Consider the following 17,010-nt stretch of genomic DNA (forward strand, 5'->3'; position numbering starts at 1 on the left):
ATGCAAAGTCAGGCACAATCTTACCCTTACGTTTTGCAGAGACAGCTTCAACCATAGGCTGAATGGAAGACCAACTGAAGTGTTAGCAGATATGCACTGACTCGGGGCATGCGGGAATTTTGATGCAGTAAGAAGCTGGCCAAATAGAAAAGCTCTCTCCTCTGAAAATCCATCTGTTGGGTGTGGGAAGTGGGATAGGGGATAGCTAGACCTAGAACACCCTTGCTCACCAGAAATTGATCCCAACAGTGAAGGCTACAAGAAGAGGCTTCCCAGAAGACTTTGTACAACAGGAACCCATTCAAGGAGCACAGGCTTTAGGAAGGGGCTGGATGACCAGGAGGCAAGTCCTCCATCATAGCAAAGGGGCAGGGAATAGAAATGTAGCTGAGCTGGGATGAGGTGGATTAAGAGATGGGAGATCAACTTAATGTCTTGGACAGTGGAACAAAAATATTCTTTATATATTGTACTTATGGCCAGTGCACTGTACCGGAAATTAGTACTGTTAGGAAGAGGCAAGCCAAAGAGATAGCCTTTGAATTCAGATCTGGATTAGATATGGACAAGGGATCAGGCTCCTTGGCAATGACACGGGTGGGTTGGATCTGGGAATTTCAGTAAAGGGGCAGGATAGGAAGAAGGTCAAATATGAAGCTCTGACTTTGGTGTCTCTACTGTTAATGGACCTTCCTGTACCTTCCTCCTCATCAACACTTGGCTGAAAAGTCATCAGTACCTTCTCTTTATAGCATTATGAATGGGTGCTGTGGCAATTACTATGCTGTCACAAATAAAAGACTCTGACTTCAATTCAAGAATACAAAACAAAAACAAATGAACTTTTAAGAAACAAGGTTACTGTTTTCATGCAAATATCCCCAATAATGAAGAAAATCTGAAGAAGAGAAATACAGAGAGTATTGTATAATGTACAATTTACATTTATACAAAGCACATTCTACCCAAAGATCTCAAAGTGTATTACAATGTATTAGCCCCATTTTACCTATGGGGAAAACAGAGGAAGAGAGAATTAGGGGTATATTTTTAGAAGAGTTGAGGCCAAGTGTCATTGTTTTTGAGGCAGAGGGACAATTTGAACCCACATTTTGCAACACTAATGCGAGGAGCCTAGGTAACAAAATGGAGGAACTAGAGCTACTGGTGTTTGCAGACTTCAAACCAGATATTATAGGGATAACAGAGACATGGTGGAATAGTAGTCATGACTGGAGTACAGGTATTGAAGGCTATGTGCTGTTTAGGAAAGACAGAAATAAAGCCAAAGGCGGTGGAGTAGCATTGTATATCAATGATGTAACAGGTACAGAGAAGGGCTACTAGGATGATCTGAGGAATGGAAAACCTGTCTTATGAAAGGAGTCTCAAAGAGCTTGGCTTGTTTAGCCTAACCAAAAGAAGGCTGAGGGGAGATATGATTGCTCTTTATAAATATATCAGAGGGATAAATATCAGGGAGGGAGAGGAATTATTTAAGTTTAGTACCAATGTGGACATGAACAAATGGATATAAACTGGACACTAGGAAGTTTAGACCTGAAATTAAATGAAGGTTTCTAACCATTAGAGGAGTGAAGTTCTAGAACAGCCTTCCAAGGGGAGTAGTGGGGACAAAAGACATATCTGGCTTCAAGACTAAGCTTGATAAGTTTATGGAGGCGATGGTAATTGCCTGCCTAATTTTGGCAATTCATTGATCTTTGATTATTAGCAGGTAAATATGTGATGGGATGTTAGATGGGGTGGGATCTGAGTTACTACATAGAATTCTTTCCTGGGTGCTGGCTGGTGAGTCTTGCCCACATGCTCAGGGTTTAACTGATCGCCACATTTGGGGTTGGGAAGGAATTTTCCTCCAGGGCAGATTGGCAGAGGCCTTGAAGGTTTTTTTGCCTTCCTCTGCAGCATGGGTCACTTGCTGGAGGATTCTCTGCACCTTGAGGTCTTTAAACCACGATTTGCGGACTTCAATAACTCAGACATAGGTTAGGGGTTTGTTACAGGAGTGGGTGGGTGAGATTCTGTGGCCTGCGTTGTGCAGGAGGTCAGACTAGATGATCATAATGGTCCCTTCTAACCTTAAAGTCTATGAGTCTAACCACAAAATTAATAGTGAGCACAAATGTGAATATTTTCACCACTAAGTACCCAGGTTTCCCTCGCAGCTTGATAGCTGGGAGTACAAGTACTCAGATTTGCATTCACAATTCAGCTGTGGATATAAAAATGCTGGCACACATTTTGCAGGTGCAAATTACTCTTGCCCTTCTGAAAAGTTATCCCTGTGTGATTAGCCCAAGGTCATGCTTAGAGTCAGTGGCAGAACTGGGTATAGAACCTCTCTAGTGTGATCTAATACCAGATCATACCTCCTCCCACAGAAGTTTGGTTCTAAATGAAATGTCTCAATAAGCAGTGAGTGTCTCTTTAAAAAAGGTAGTGTAGTCTTTGCAGCCAGCTAGATTCAGCAATAGAAATACTAATGGATATTGCTCTAGTTGAAAATCTAAACAGAGGATTTTAACTCTTGCTATTAAAATAGGGAATGTGTTTTTATACCAATGAGACAGAGAGTGAGTGAATGAATGCAGGTGTAAGGTGCTATAAAGTTTTTACTTCAATGTGTTTGGGGTGACCACATTACTCATAAGTGGTTGAATCATGGGTGGGTTATGCAGGTCATCCCAAATAAATGCCAATAAAATGCTTTGACTCCCCTCACATCATGAAAGATCTTATTTATACCATTTTTTCTTTTTTCTTGGCTATCCCTTCCTCCCACCACCTTTGAAGTACATTACTACTATGGGAACAATGTCACTAGTCAAGACAGGGCTTAGTTTCAACACCAAGTGGAGTATAAAGCCAGTCTGTATAATAGTTTGAAATCTGTAGTGTGACCCACAGGGCTTTACATGATGATTATTTTGATCACATATGTGGTTTTAATAAATATAAGTGAATTGAATGGCTCAGGCACTCAGGCTGGATCCAGAAATGTATTTAGGTACCCATCCCCCAGACTTAAACATCTAAGCTCAAGTTTTAGGCACCACCACAATCCACAGTGACAGAATCTGCATTTTGTGTCTTTGCTGTCCTTTTCTTTGCCCTTTTGTGTGTCACAAAATGAGCTGAGCCTTTAAGCGAGTGTTGGGTTCAACCTCAATATGACTAGTTTACCTCTCAGTCCAGGTGTCATGTGATAGAAGTACATGAGTAGGAATCAGACCTGCTGAGGAATATAAGGGCAGCCTGAATTCAGTCAGTGAGGCTAAGGGTTTTAAGAGCGTTTAATGCTTATTGAAATTAATAGCAGTTGGGTGCCTACATACCTTTGAGGATCTGGGCCTGCGAGTGTGTTGGGGAGAGTTTTGCAGAGTGTCTGTGGGGAGGAATGGTGAGAGCTTGGGAGATAAATCTGTAGGAAACTTAGGGTTAGAGAAGACCTGGGAAGTCACTTTCTACACCAATCAGCTGGAAAAGCCTGGCTGGAGCTATCTGCCATGAGGGGCAGGGGCCAGAAGCCTTAAGAGATTTATATGGCTTATATGTCAATGTGGTGAAAGGAATACCAGGCAGCAGGACCTCAGAATGGGATGGAACTATTGAGCCAGCAAAGGGCTGAAGAAACTGTAGAGTTGAGAAAAGACTGGCTTTGGTTCAAGCTGACATTTGAACTGTGATGTGGTTTTAATAAATTATAGAATCCCAAGAAAGAGGTGCACTTGAATGACATGGGTCCCTGTGTGTGGTTATTGGGGAGCTCATGAAGGGCAAATGGAGGCAGTGGAAGGGCCTGATGATAGATTGGATGAGCCCTGCTACCTTATGGCTCTTCAGTGTACCTTAGGATTGAGGTAGCAGCAGCTAATGCATCTTAGACCAGTTTCCATTGGCCCAATGTCCACCTCACAAAAGCTGTCATCACTACTGTCAATTGTACAGAGGCCCAGGACTAAATTGGCCATGTAACTACTCTGTTATTTTACCTGAGGGGAAGCCACTAAAGGGCAAGATGAGGAAGTGTGGTGGGGTGATTTGGAGGGGAACTGGTAGCGTTGCTGTCTGTACTGTATCAGTTTTGAGGTTAAATAGAGGACTTCTGTCTCTAGAGTTTTTAATGTGGCATCTTTCACTAGCACCGAATTCTCACAGAAGTGAACAAAAATGGGCTTGGTTTTCCACTGCATTGATATAACTCCACTAAAATCAATGGAGTTATACCAGTGTAGAGCTGGGGTAATAAAGGGGAGAATCAGGCCCTATGTGTCTGCAGTCTCCAAAAGGTTAACATTATTGAGAATTGTGTGAATGCACCCATGAGAGAACAGACTCCTACGACTTTAATGAAGTTTCTCTTAAAACTGTTTAGTGAGATACCATGGGAACAGAACAAGGAGAAGGTCACACTGATGGTATTTCTAAGAATGGCAATAGTGCAGCAGCATTCAGGGAATGTCTTGGAGCAGAATGATTTGGCTTCTTTTTTTTAACAGAATAAACTGATTAATAAAAAAAATAATTTGTAACAGAACTTTGGGGCTTCTCTTGAATAATGGATACAAGCATTCATCTGTCTAAAGTAGCTGATACCTATAAAGCTAAGACAGACAGACAGAGCCAACTTTTCTGCACCCATCTATTAAATAAACAACGTTGTCTATGTTAAACTTTTCATGCAGATTATTTTTTTCTTCCTCTCAGTATTTAAGATAGTTTCACCATACCGAAGGTTGGTGGCTAAATGGATTTAATAAAAGGTTGTCACTGTAGCTACTGTAAAGATCTTGATGATATTGCTGAGGTGCTCAGATAGGGCTTGATCCTGCAGTGTGCTAGGCTGTCAGGCCCAAACCAGCAATACATTTAAGCATATGCTTAACTTTAAATACATGAATAGTCCCATTAAAATCAATGGAATTATTAAAACATGTAAAGTTAAGCACATGCTTAAGTAAGCTGCTGGATCAGGGCCAAACTGATCAGAACCTTGCAGGATCAAGCCCCTCACTGCAGTGATGCGGGTCATATGATAACCTAGACAGAAATGTGATTTTTGTAACTTCTCTTGGAAGCAAGTGAATCAGTGTACTTTCCACAGCAACAGAACACTAGGGGGACCTAGTTATTTGTAATTATTTCTCCAGCAGAACACCACCACTGTCACAAAAGCTGCACTAAATCATCTGAAGGTGGGTCTTTCTTACACTGATGCCATGCAGTCCTGAACTTAACATACAGACCCCAAACAAAGAGAGTGAGGAGAGGAAAACAGGATCTGTAGGGATCACCCAGGTTAGTTCTGATTTGCTTTTTTTGAGGGGAGGGCAGTAGGGGAAGTTATTTATTTATTTGTTTTCTTAAATGTGTATTATATTATCTGCAGTGAACATCTTGTCTACTATAACCAAATATGGGGACTCATTACAAGATGGTTTTCCATTCACCCGGTTACAGCAGGCTTAAAAGTTGTAGTGTGGACAGGGTCTAACCATATCCCAGCAGTTAGGATCTACTCTACAATTTTTAGCCCTGTTGTAGCTAGGTCTGAGGACAAGTTTTGTAAGTTAGTCTTGGTAATAATTGTAGTGAAGATGGGAAGGCTTTTAGGTTGAACTTTCTCTTTTAAGTTAAGGAATAAGAAGAGAAGATCCTTTCTGGCTGATTGGAAGCGATAGCTCAATACCTTGCTTGATTCTGTGGAGTTACTATTTTTCTTGTTTTGACTCACCATGGACTCCAGTGCAAACAAAACACTCTCTTAACTCCTTGGGACAAGAGCTGCCTCTCCTCCATCTTCTTCCTCAATTAAATTTAAAATCCTACAAGGCTTTGGTTTGTAGGGAGGAGGCTCTGTGTTGTTAATAGGGCTGTGCACTCAAATTCTGCGTAAACTGTAATCAATGCTAAAGTCTTGGAATTTGTATTGGCATTTATGTTTTTATGGTGTTTGCAGGAGTCTTCTAAGGGGCTGAAATAACAGGAGATCTGCTCTTCTCATGCTGTCTCCATCATCCAGGAACAGAAACATTGTGAAGGGAAAGGGACTGACTCTATGATTCCTGCATCTTGAGATGTCATTTACACCGTGCAACGTGGGTGTAAAATGCTACCAGACCAGGATGGTACTGACATTACACAGGTGTGAATGACTGCACAAGGTGTAGGCAATGGTGAATGAGGCCTCAGAACTCAGGCTTAATCATGACCCCACTGAACTGGGCAGTAAAGCTCCTAAAGGCTTCAGAAGGAGCATGGTCATGCCCTTTGTGTTCTTTTTACCCCATCATGCTCCTACAGGGATTAAAAAACCCAAAACATGACTAATTAATACGATTAAACACAAGGGGCCAAACTCAGCTCCTTGAAACACAAATACTAGACTTGGTTCACAGCTCCAATTGCTAATAGTTTTCATCTAGTTTCCATGAGTGGTAAAGGGACATGTTTACTTTCCATCCCTATTGATAATATGCATGATACATCCTTAAAGTGCTTTACCAAAGGTAAGTCATTCATCATGATTGACAACATGGATCTTCTCTCAGGCAATTGATTTCTCCTCCTGCATGGGTAGTATTCCACGTGCTAATAATGTTCCAGGCATCTACTCCACAGATGAGTGCGAATCTAGGCCCTGATTCTCACTCTCTTATCTGAATTTTAAGCCAGTGTAACTGTTGATTTCAACAGAGGTACAGTGGTATAAAACTGGTCTACCAGAGTAGAGAATCAGGGCCCCTCTCCTAGATAAAAGTGTGCTGCTCTCCTGAAACATACTGAATCTCCTACTGGCTCACATGACCACTGATGGAACTAAGTCTTGCAGGGTCTGGGTGTGCCTCTCTTTTTATCTCAGGTTGTGTCTACACTACAGGCACTACAGCGGCACAGCTATGGCGCTGTAGCAATGCCACTGTAGTTCCGTAGTGTGGACACTTCCTACAGTGATGGAAGGGTTTTTCTTTGTCACTGTAGGAACTAAACCCCTCTGAGTGGGGGTAGTTAGATTGACAGAGGGATTCTTCCATCAGCCCAGCCACCTCTACCCCAGGGGGCTAGGCCAGCATAGCTATGGCACTTAGAGCTGTGAATTTTTCACACCCCTGAGCAACGCTGGGGTGTCGATCTAAATTTTAAATGTTGACCGGGCCTCAGTCAGCCCCTTTACCAAATATTAATGTAGGTTTTTGTTTCTGGAGCTACGTAGTCTCACTGTTAATCACTTGTGTACCACTTAGCGCCTCACTGCATCATTCCTAATGCACTAAAAGTCATCCTGGCAAGTATAGCAAAGCTGCTTTAAACCCCTCCTTTCTCCTCCCATCCGCCCCTCGAGATCAAGCAGTTTTTCAAGTGAACAACTCAGCACCCCGTGCCTAAGAGCATGGAACCACCTTTCCGTAGGAACGTTGTCACATTTCCAGGGCTCCTAAGTATACAGGAATTCCTGTAAGGAAAGCCAAGTGTTCTTCAGGGAAGTGTGTGTCACAGAGTAGGACATTTTCTGTGTGATGGGAAGTCATGCCATGTCCAGGAAAATCAGGGTGGGTTAAATATGGCACAATAGCAAAAACTGATGAAGAGCTTGGCAGCAGAGTGGTTTGAGAATAAATGTCATTTATCATCCATTGCTATAATAAGATCAGATTCTTTCCTAATAGATCACAGCCTCTTACTAAGGGATCAGTTCTGCCACTTAAATTGCCTGTAAACGCTACAGAATATTAGTATTTAGAATTTACATTGCACACTGTATCCACATTCACTAATTAATCCTTCTAACATTTACAAAAAATAGGGACATAGGCAGGTATTGTTGTACCCATTTTACAGAGATTTTTAAGTGGCGTGCCAAAGATCAGAGAATAAGTTACTGGGCCAGGAACCTGCTCCAGTTACTCTCAGATGATGCAAAGCAGATAGAACCCTCATAGATCTGGCTACTTGGGAATTCCCTGTGACTGGAGAGGAATTCCTGGGTGGTGTGCGGATGGTAAGTAGCTCTACTACATTCCCATGCCCTGCCCCCAGTATGGTGGAGGGTAAGGTCAAAGAATAGGACATGTGGCTGGAGCACCTCTAAGTTCCCTGGTTGTTTGAACAGCATCTTAGAGGTCATAGACAGCTGGGTATAGTTTACAGCAGCCTCGAGTCACACTCTAGGCCAAAGCTGCCCCTGACCAGGGAGGAACAAAGGCAGCTTAAAGCCATCTTTTCTTCCCCCTCCAGTGGAGCTCAGCCAGACCAATGGATCTTCCCCACTGTTTGAGCCAAGACTAGGAATGTCCTCCAATCCAGGGATAAATTATTTTTCTCTGGTTCTGTAGTGAGATGCCCTCAAACACTTCATAGGCTGTTGCTTCTTGTTTTCATGGATTTGTTGATTTGACTTGACTGCCAGATGCTGGGACTGAATGACAGTGGACAGATCACTCGATGATTGCCCTCTTCTGTTCATTCCCTTGAAAGTATCTGGCATTGGCCACTGTCGGAAGACAGGATACTGGGCTAAGATGGACCACTGGTCTGACCCAGTATGACATTTTTATGTTCTGTGTTCATGTACATTAGGTTTCACTTCCTTCTTCACATATACTGTGGGGATATCCCTGGAAGTCACTAGGCACTGTGTGTGCATAGCTGGGAACTGCATTAGTCTCTTAGGCCCAGAGTTTTAAAGGTATTTAGGAATTGCTGGGTTCAGTATTACAATACTTAAATGATTTAGGAGCCTAAATCTCATTTTCAAAAGGGATTTAGGCACTTAGGAGTCCAAATCCCAACACCACTCTCTTTTTCTAGGAGGGAGGAGAATGTATAAATGAAACAAGCACACAGCAATAAGGGGGTCATTAGAGCGGTGCTCTGTTTCACAAAGCAATGATCTGTGCTTCACTAACATTGAGGCAAAAGTAAAGTCTGAGCAACTGTAATTCAGCTACAAGGGAAGCATACCAGGGAGGCTTGCCCCTTTGGGGCTGGGGCAAGCCAACCCTGATTATGGACTGAGGCACACCTGGGTTGAATCAGGCAATTCCCTATAAAGGGCAGCAGCTGGCTACAGTGAAGGGGGAAGTGTAGAAAGCTGTGGTGAGTAAGAAATGGTGCCTACTGAGGAGATCTGGGGAGCTTGGGAGAGACTGGAAAGGCCTTGGGCAGGCAGGAGGAAGAGAAATCTTGTGTTATGTGGACTTGGTTTGGGGATGTTGAGTGTTATTTGCAGTATATGTATAAACCTGATCCCTACAGTGGACTATTTTTGACCAAGGAAAAACCTAAAGGCAGCTTCCATTTGAACAGTCCAACAGGGGAAACTGAGTCAATCTGCCTGTAGTATGCCCCTATACCATGAAGGGGTGCATGGGAGGTGGTGGGCCCAGTTACAGGAAGCAACTAAGGAGACAATTTACTTTTAGAAAGATTTAGTTTTCCCTCACTCCCAGCTAGGTCACCCCCAGCTTCATTCCTCCAATAGCTTGGAAACTTTTTTTTCTGCTGGCTAAAAATAAAAGGCTGCCTTTCAACCCCTTTCCCAGCTGCTCTAGTAGTGCCAGCTCTGCTTTCCCCTCACTCCAGGCTCAGCTGTCTTAGCTCACACAGTCCACTTACAGAATCTAAATAGCTACAGAATAAGAGGTTTTAAAGGGGGTCTGGGAAGGGAGGAGGAGATAAGTGTGGAACGGGGAGACTAGAACTTAAAGAGAGGAAGCTGCAATGTGCCATCTACAAGAAGGCCCAAACCAATACCCCAGATCCAACCAACCTTTTGGATTCAGATCTGAACTTGGTGTTTGGCTTGGCCTGAACTTCTATGACTGGCCAATCCCTAACCCTGGATTGAAATGTCCCCCAACTTTGGGAACATTCAGGTCTGGAGCTGAGTGTTGTGGTTCAGGCCCTTCTGTGATTCCAAAGCAGACTTTAATTTAGCAGAGCAATATTTAGGCTAGTATCTTTGTGTTGGAGCAGCTGAGAGCCTCCCTTTGTAGTACTGTGAGGACTGCTACAAGTAATTAGGTAGCTATTATATTGACTGGCTTTGAACAAAGGATGCTGTCCAGTTGTTGAGGCCCAGCACTTTTTGAATTACTTTACATCTGTTACTAATCTGGAGGGACTTTCAGCTCTGAATATTATTTTTTAAATATTCATTGAGAAACTAAGCAAACCTCCTCACTTCATACTGGACCTGAAACAACAACAAATAACATTTACTCCTCTAGCAGCAGCAGTTAACTAATAAACCCTCTCCCCACAGCATGCCAGTGTCAGTGGTACTGCAGATGCTCTAAAAAGGAAGTAAACCAACAAATCCATCTCCATTTCAAGCTAACTTCATTAGAAGTATGCTCTGGGACAGTGGCTGATGCACACCGTTATTGGCCAACTGGAAAACTACAAACCTACCAGTTTTGTTAATGCTTTAACTTTCCATCTTCTAGAATAGCTGAGTCCAGCTCCCAATCCCAACTTCTTTAAAGGGTGCTCAGGTCTGAGGTTGAGGTTTGATCCCTTAGCGAGATGGGTCAAGGTGACAAGTTTGAACCTGGAATTCAAGCCTCCCAAATTCAGGGGTATTTTGACCCTGATCCTGCACCATTAAAGTCAATGGGAGCAGGATCAAACCCTTAGATCTGGGTTTTGGATTGGCCCCAACTCTTCTAATAAAAAAAGAAGAGTTCAGCTACCTAAATGAAGCTATACCAATGTCTGTATTGTCAATATATTTCTCCATGCTGCCCTTCCCAAGGGAACTGATACTTCTGGTGGCAATATGGTGAAACACAATGTCATCCTCATTGGCATTGCCATGCGCATTGACAGTACCAATCTTTCTGCATGTATTCAGCACATCATAGCCAGGAGACACTCATAGCGCTGCATGCCATTTTAGAAGGGGGATGTGCAGAATCAGTCTCTGCAGAGAAGAGATTAAAATAAAGACTTGCTAGTTTTGTAGCCTGCAGTGATTGAGCAGTAAGAGGATCACTGAGCCTGGTAGCAGCCTGTGAGCGATAGTGTGAGGCATGGCACTCAGCCCTGTCTGTAGAGCTGTAGTGTTTAATCTTCTTGATGGTTGGAGCAGGGAGCCTGGCACTGAAGCTCCATTCACAATGGGCACCTTTGTTCTCAGATTAGTAATGCCCCTGTCCCTTTGTTTTGAGACTGGATTGAACAAACAATTTAGATCTCCAAAGGCAGTGTGACATTTCACAGAAACCTTTGCAGAGCATTCAATGTGGAATTATTTTTGTGTGTGGCATAACTGATCATCTTAAAATGTCTATTCTCCCTGACTCTTCCTTTCCTTTTGCTATGGATCCAACAGAACTTTTACTTCTTTGACATTTGATATGATCCTGTTGCTTCTTCCCTATCTGGAGTAATAACACCTTGTTTGAGCCATCAAACCTGATTACTAAGGAAATGATCATAATGCCCTCAATACAGGATTGTGATTTCAGGCTGGGAAGCATCAGGAACAGCTGAAAAAGTAAGGAATATGGGTTTAAATCCTGATGCCACTGAAGTCAATGAATGGGCCTATGATTTCATTCACATTCTGTTATCCTTAAATTACATGACTAATAACATAATTCTGTTATCATAGTACAGAGCCTGAAAATGTCTAGTTTTGGACCCAATCCTGCAGAACCTAAGTAGTTCCTTGATTTCTTTGTTGACCTCATTTGTTTTATACTGCGCCCTTAAATTTCTAAGGGAGCTGCTTATCTGCAGAGGTGGCTGCCATGTTCTGAGACAGAGTTTGTGAGTTGCATGTTAGAGGGAGACACGCACACTGTGCTCTTGCTCAGAGATTCCTTTCGTAGGTTTTATTATTGCCTCTTAATCTAAAATAAGTCATTCCTCCTGAAAGTATATGGTTACTGCTTGTGTGTTGACAAATATCAGTGAGGATACTCCTGGGAGTAAGGGCTGTAGGATTGGTCGTCGTCTTGCTAAACAGAATACTTCTTGGTCTTCAGGGAGGCAGCAGGAGCTCTTAATAGCCAAACTTTGTCTTCTGTAGCTGCTTTCCTCCAAGGCTGTGAAAGCACTTTACAAATATGAATTAACTCATCCTCACAATACCCCAGTGATGTAGGTTAGTTTTAAGGTATGTATTATAGTTGGGGAAACTGAGTCACAGAGCAGTTAGATTTTTTTTTTCCCCCAGTGTCATACGTTGAGTTAGTGGTAAAGCTGGAAACAGAAAGCAGAACCTTTAAGTCCCAGTCCTTTTCTCTAACCATTAAATGCCTTTTCCCCCTTAAAGCCAGGAATAGAACCCATGAGTCCTGGTCTAATCACCAGACCATGATCTATTAATAGAACAGCCAAATCCCACATTTGGATGCTCAAATCCATGTTTAGGCGCATAAATGTTAGAAATGGAGAAGCCCTACCAGATCATCCAGTCCCTCTCACTGGGGATAGTTCAGGATTGTCTCTTACAGGACAGTTTCTGGTGTTTTGCCCAGTCTAGTTGTAAAAGTGCCTTGTAGTGGAGCCTCCATCCCTTCTCATGGGAGATTACCCCCTTCAGTACTGTAATTCTTTATCTTTGGTGTCCATCTCCATCAAATATTTGCACATGGCAATGTTCCTGCTCTGCCATCTCTTAGTCAAGCGCTCTGTACCTATTTCACACAGCTGTGTGCTGAACTGAGAGTCCAGTGGGGGATTGGGATAACCTAGTCGGGTCCCTGTGGTCTCTTGTTTCCTTCTCGTAAGGAGCAGACTGAGATGCAATTTCTTTTGTAAACACACAGCATAGGTACGGTACAAGGTGCCAAGATGAGAAGGGAGACTGTTAGTAGCACACAAACCTGCCTAACCCATGACTTTAGTCAGAAGCTTCAGGTTTTTTCCAGCCTTCCTTCTAAATCTCTGGCTCCAGGCCCTCTGCCCTGTACCTTGGGTCTCCCTGCCTTCTCCCCTTGTTAGTCAATCGGTGCCTTTCATGCTCTCACTTCCCCTCCCTTCCCTCCACTTACCTCCAATGAGAGCTCAAAAGGAGCTAGGGGAGGAGTCTTGAGCTGGGCACACTAAACAGCTGGTAGGGAAAGGGGAAGAGCCGCAGCTGCTGAAAAGTGCCTAGCTTGGAGGAGGGAGAGCTGAGGGGCTGGGAGAAGGGGACTAATGGCATTGGGAGTGGGAAAAGTAACGGACAAGGATGTGAGTGGGAAGAGAGGACTAACACACTGGTGTGGAGACTGGGATGTGGGAAGGCTTTTTCCCCTCTGAGTAACTGACGCTAATTTAATGTATAAATCATATACACTTTCTCCGGCATGCAGCCAAGGCTGGTAGCAGAGCTCATGCTAGAAGAACGATGATGGGGCCCTGGTGGCTTAACACTTGGCTATTAGTGCCGAAGTTCATAATTTCATAGTGTGCTTGGATAGCTTCTCCACTCACGGTGCAAGAACATACCTTCCCTCTGGTTATCTGGCATCCACTGAACCCATTTGTGAAGGGTCTGAGTCTGGGTCGCTAGTGCCCTGCACCTTTTGTAATTGTCACCATTTGCAAAATGGGTGTGAAATGCTAACACACTGCAATAGTCGTATTGTACGTCCAGTGTGTGCTAAAGCAAATGACTGCGCAAGGCACAGGGCAGCTGTGAATTAGTTAGATGAGACAAAGGGAAACTGGTTCCTTTGAAGGTATTGCTTTTTTTTCAGGTGATATTGCTTTTTCTTTCATTGTAATATGTCCTGCCTTTTTATGGCTTGATCAGAAATTTTTGAATGTAGTTTTTTCTTGTAATGTGTTTTGGTTGTTGTTGGTTTTTTTTATTATTTAGCTATTGTACAAAGAGTCCATGTTTTCTGTATACAAAGAGCAAACGCTCTACTTTCAGGCTGGATTACTTATTTGTGATTAAGGAAAAGAACAAAAGAAAGGAAGGACAAACATAATCTCTATTTGGAAATGTGTGTTACTCTGTAACTTCCACTGGGGTTGGACTCTCAGCTTTGCCCCCTAATCAACAGAGGGAGCAACTCCTTCCATGTTAAGGTACGGTACACTTCAAACACGCACATCTCCTGAATGGGAAGCTGGGGAGTAAAAATCCCTTGGAAACAGTGGATTGCTACCAGACTAAAGTTATTTTCAGAATGAGTGAGAGAGTGAAGAAACGGGGAAATTATAGGTTTGCATTTGTTAAAATATACTCTCTGCCCTAGAAGGGAGTAAATACTTTTAAGGACAATGTAATGTGAGTCACTTGCAGCCATCCCTGATTGGATAATTGGATAACATGTATGTATATATTCAGCCATTCTTAACTCAGGGGTGTGTGTATGTGTGCTCTAGTGTTTAGATCAGGTATCTGGAGTTGGGACCCCTGCATTCTAGTCCCATCTCTGCCACAGATTTGCCAGGTGATGTTGAGCAAATTGTCTGTATAATAATTCCTACCCACCTTTGAAAAATACTCTGATAGCCTTGAATGAAAGGCTGTGTGGAAGACTAAAATCTTGTTGTTGTTAATGAAGCATGTAGGAAACTATTTCATATCCTGATGGATATCAGCCAGGTCTCAGACAATGAGAATACAACTCCCACCTCTCCTGCTCCAAACACCATCCCATTCGGGTTTTTTCAAGAGCCCGTTCATTGGTATTGCCTGTCAAACTGGAGCTTGTCTCTTTAAGAAAGTGTAGCACAGTAGCAGAGGAAGGCCCTGCCTCCTAAAGCTTGTAGCACTGTAGCTGGGCTGTGGAATGGGAAACAGTTCTTGATCTTTATCCGAACACAGTGTACACACACGCAGCCACCCCATCTGCAGCTCATGCAGTAACATCCAGCGTGGAGATCAGTACTCCTGCCTGGCTCTCTGACACAGGATGGACGTTCCTGAGCACTGAGCTCAGCTGCTGTAAAAATCAAGTAGGAAAACATACAGCTGGATAAAATTGGTAAGTCAAACTAAAGTCACATCCTCCTCTTTGGACTGCAGCTTTCAAGTCTCTTTTTATTTTTAATATTCTTTGCAGGCAGTTGGGGTTTTTTTATATTGTCTTCTGAATAGAGCAGCTGGGAAAACATGAGGGGAAAATAAAAATGTAAAGTAGATCTCGAGCATTCTTCTTTCTATTTTAAAATCCCTTTTCCACATTAACACTTGGCTGCAGGGGCTGGAAGGGGAAAGCCAGCAAGTGCTTCTGTGTAGTGGGGAGGAAGCTGGTAAGAGCTCTAATTGGCTTTTGTAGTGAGGATGATTCAAGAGGGTGATCTGAAAAAAATAAAATAAAAAATCAAGGTATTTGAAATAAAGTGACTTGTCATTTACTTTAAAAGGTTAAACACTTCAAGTTTGGCAATTTAAAAAAATTGCAGTTGACTGTGTAGTAGGGATAGATTGCTGTCAACAACCTCTTTAAAGGCCATCAGATTTTGAAATACTTTTAAGCAAGTGGTGAATAGATGTTGATTCATTTCAGATAAAATGTATTGGTAGATCTGGAAGGGTAGGCAATGACATAAAATGCCAATTTTCTCAGTGGCAGACAGAGGGCGGTGTTGCTGCATTTGGTTGTAATTCACAGTAAACTGGCCAGGGAAGTTGGTAAAACTCATTTGTGAACCACTTAATGGTGATAAACTTGTAAAAAATGATACATCTATGCAGCAACCTCTACAGTATAGCATCCAAAGGTAGGTGCATCTATTCAGTGGCCTGATTTTTTGCGTTTCAGGGGACAAAAGTAGGTTAATGATTTGAATTGTTACAAGAATAAAACTTCTGTCAATCAAATCTGAGCCTGCTTATAAAAATGAGATTCCAGACTTATGGCTGAAAGAAGTTAAATGTTTAATTGATGTGTGTTCTTGTGTTTTACCCACTGACACAGCTTTTTGAGCACTGCAGAGAAATAGTGCTACACACCAGCTACTAAAGCAAATGTGCAAAATGTTGAATGGTGGTCGCACTTTGTGTGTTGTGCTGCATACGTAGATTCAGCGTGGGTAAGAAAAAGGAAGGATGATGCCAAATCTAAAAGGTTTGTTAGAATATCTGACACATGCTTCTTTCAAGAAGGTCTAATTCAATGTTAACCAAGTTGCAGGTAGGAATTTCAGCACTGAGTCTGAAAACAGTTTGTCTCAAATATGGTCAAGTGATTTAGTGCAGGGAATGGAGACTTAGAACCGAGGAGTCCTGACTCCCCAATACCATTTCCATGTTTTAACCAAATATTGTCAAGTGATTAGGATTGGGGAGACCAGGGGGGTGGGAGTGGCCATTGAGAATAGGTTCTGATCCCAGCTGTACCAGTTATGCTGCATTGTTCTGAACAAGTCTCTTAACCATTCTGAGTCTTATTTTACCCCTCTATACAATAAGGGTTAGAGCATATCATAAAATACCATATATACACGGATGGGGTTTAAAAATACTAAGCTACCTTATAGGGGTGCGACTGTAAGTCTGAGATCCTCATGTGACCGGCACTAGATAGGTCCAAAATATTATTAAACTAATACGGTTGTCTTAGATAGAGAAGGGTCTGAGCTGCCATATCAAGTTCAAAGGTAATCAAAGTGTCTGTATTGGGATTGTGCCTTTTGTACTGGTCTGTCTTGAGCTGCATGACAGTCTGGGGTTCTTAACTTTCACTCTTGCTACCTGATGTGGGGGTGGATTTACAGTCTCTGAATCCTCAATGTAAGCCATTATGGGAAAAGCGGATTAAAACAGGGTGAACGACTGTATGAAATCTGCTCATTCAGACACCCTGTGACCACACTTCATTGACTGTTTCAGTGCACTGTTCTGTGTGCTGGGGCAGTGGTGCACATGAGCCACAGTCACATGGCTGAACTGCAAGAGGCTCTGAGAGAGTCATTAGGGGAGAGCATGTCCTTGGGGTAGTGGGTTTTCAGACACTAGGCAGGTAGTCAGTCATCCATGGATGAGAAGTGGGTTCATGATGTAGTTTCCAAGGTAGGATTTTCCCCTAAATG

General features: G+C 42.7%; 1 protein-coding gene across 3 annotated transcripts in view; it reads left to right on the forward strand.

The window, feature by feature from the left end:
• DAAM2 (dishevelled associated activator of morphogenesis 2) overlaps window positions 1–17,010 on the forward strand; it is a 257,533-nt gene that overhangs the window by 14,098 nt on the left and 226,425 nt on the right. For 2 of the 3 annotated variants that reach the window (XM_045009135.1, XM_045009138.1), the window contains exon 1: window positions 14,778–14,960. The exons of the other annotated variant lie outside the window; for it this stretch is intronic. The gene's annotated coding sequence lies outside the window, so the exon portion shown is untranslated. Of the gene's footprint in view, window positions 1–14,777; window positions 14,961–17,010 lie in introns of those variants that run through there. 3 annotated transcript variants of the gene reach the window in all.

The sequence above is a fragment of the Mauremys mutica genome, chromosome 3 (assembly GCF_020497125.1).
Source record: "Mauremys mutica isolate MM-2020 ecotype Southern chromosome 3, ASM2049712v1, whole genome shotgun sequence".
NCBI classification, from domain to species: domain Eukaryota; kingdom Metazoa; phylum Chordata; order Testudines; family Geoemydidae; genus Mauremys; species Mauremys mutica.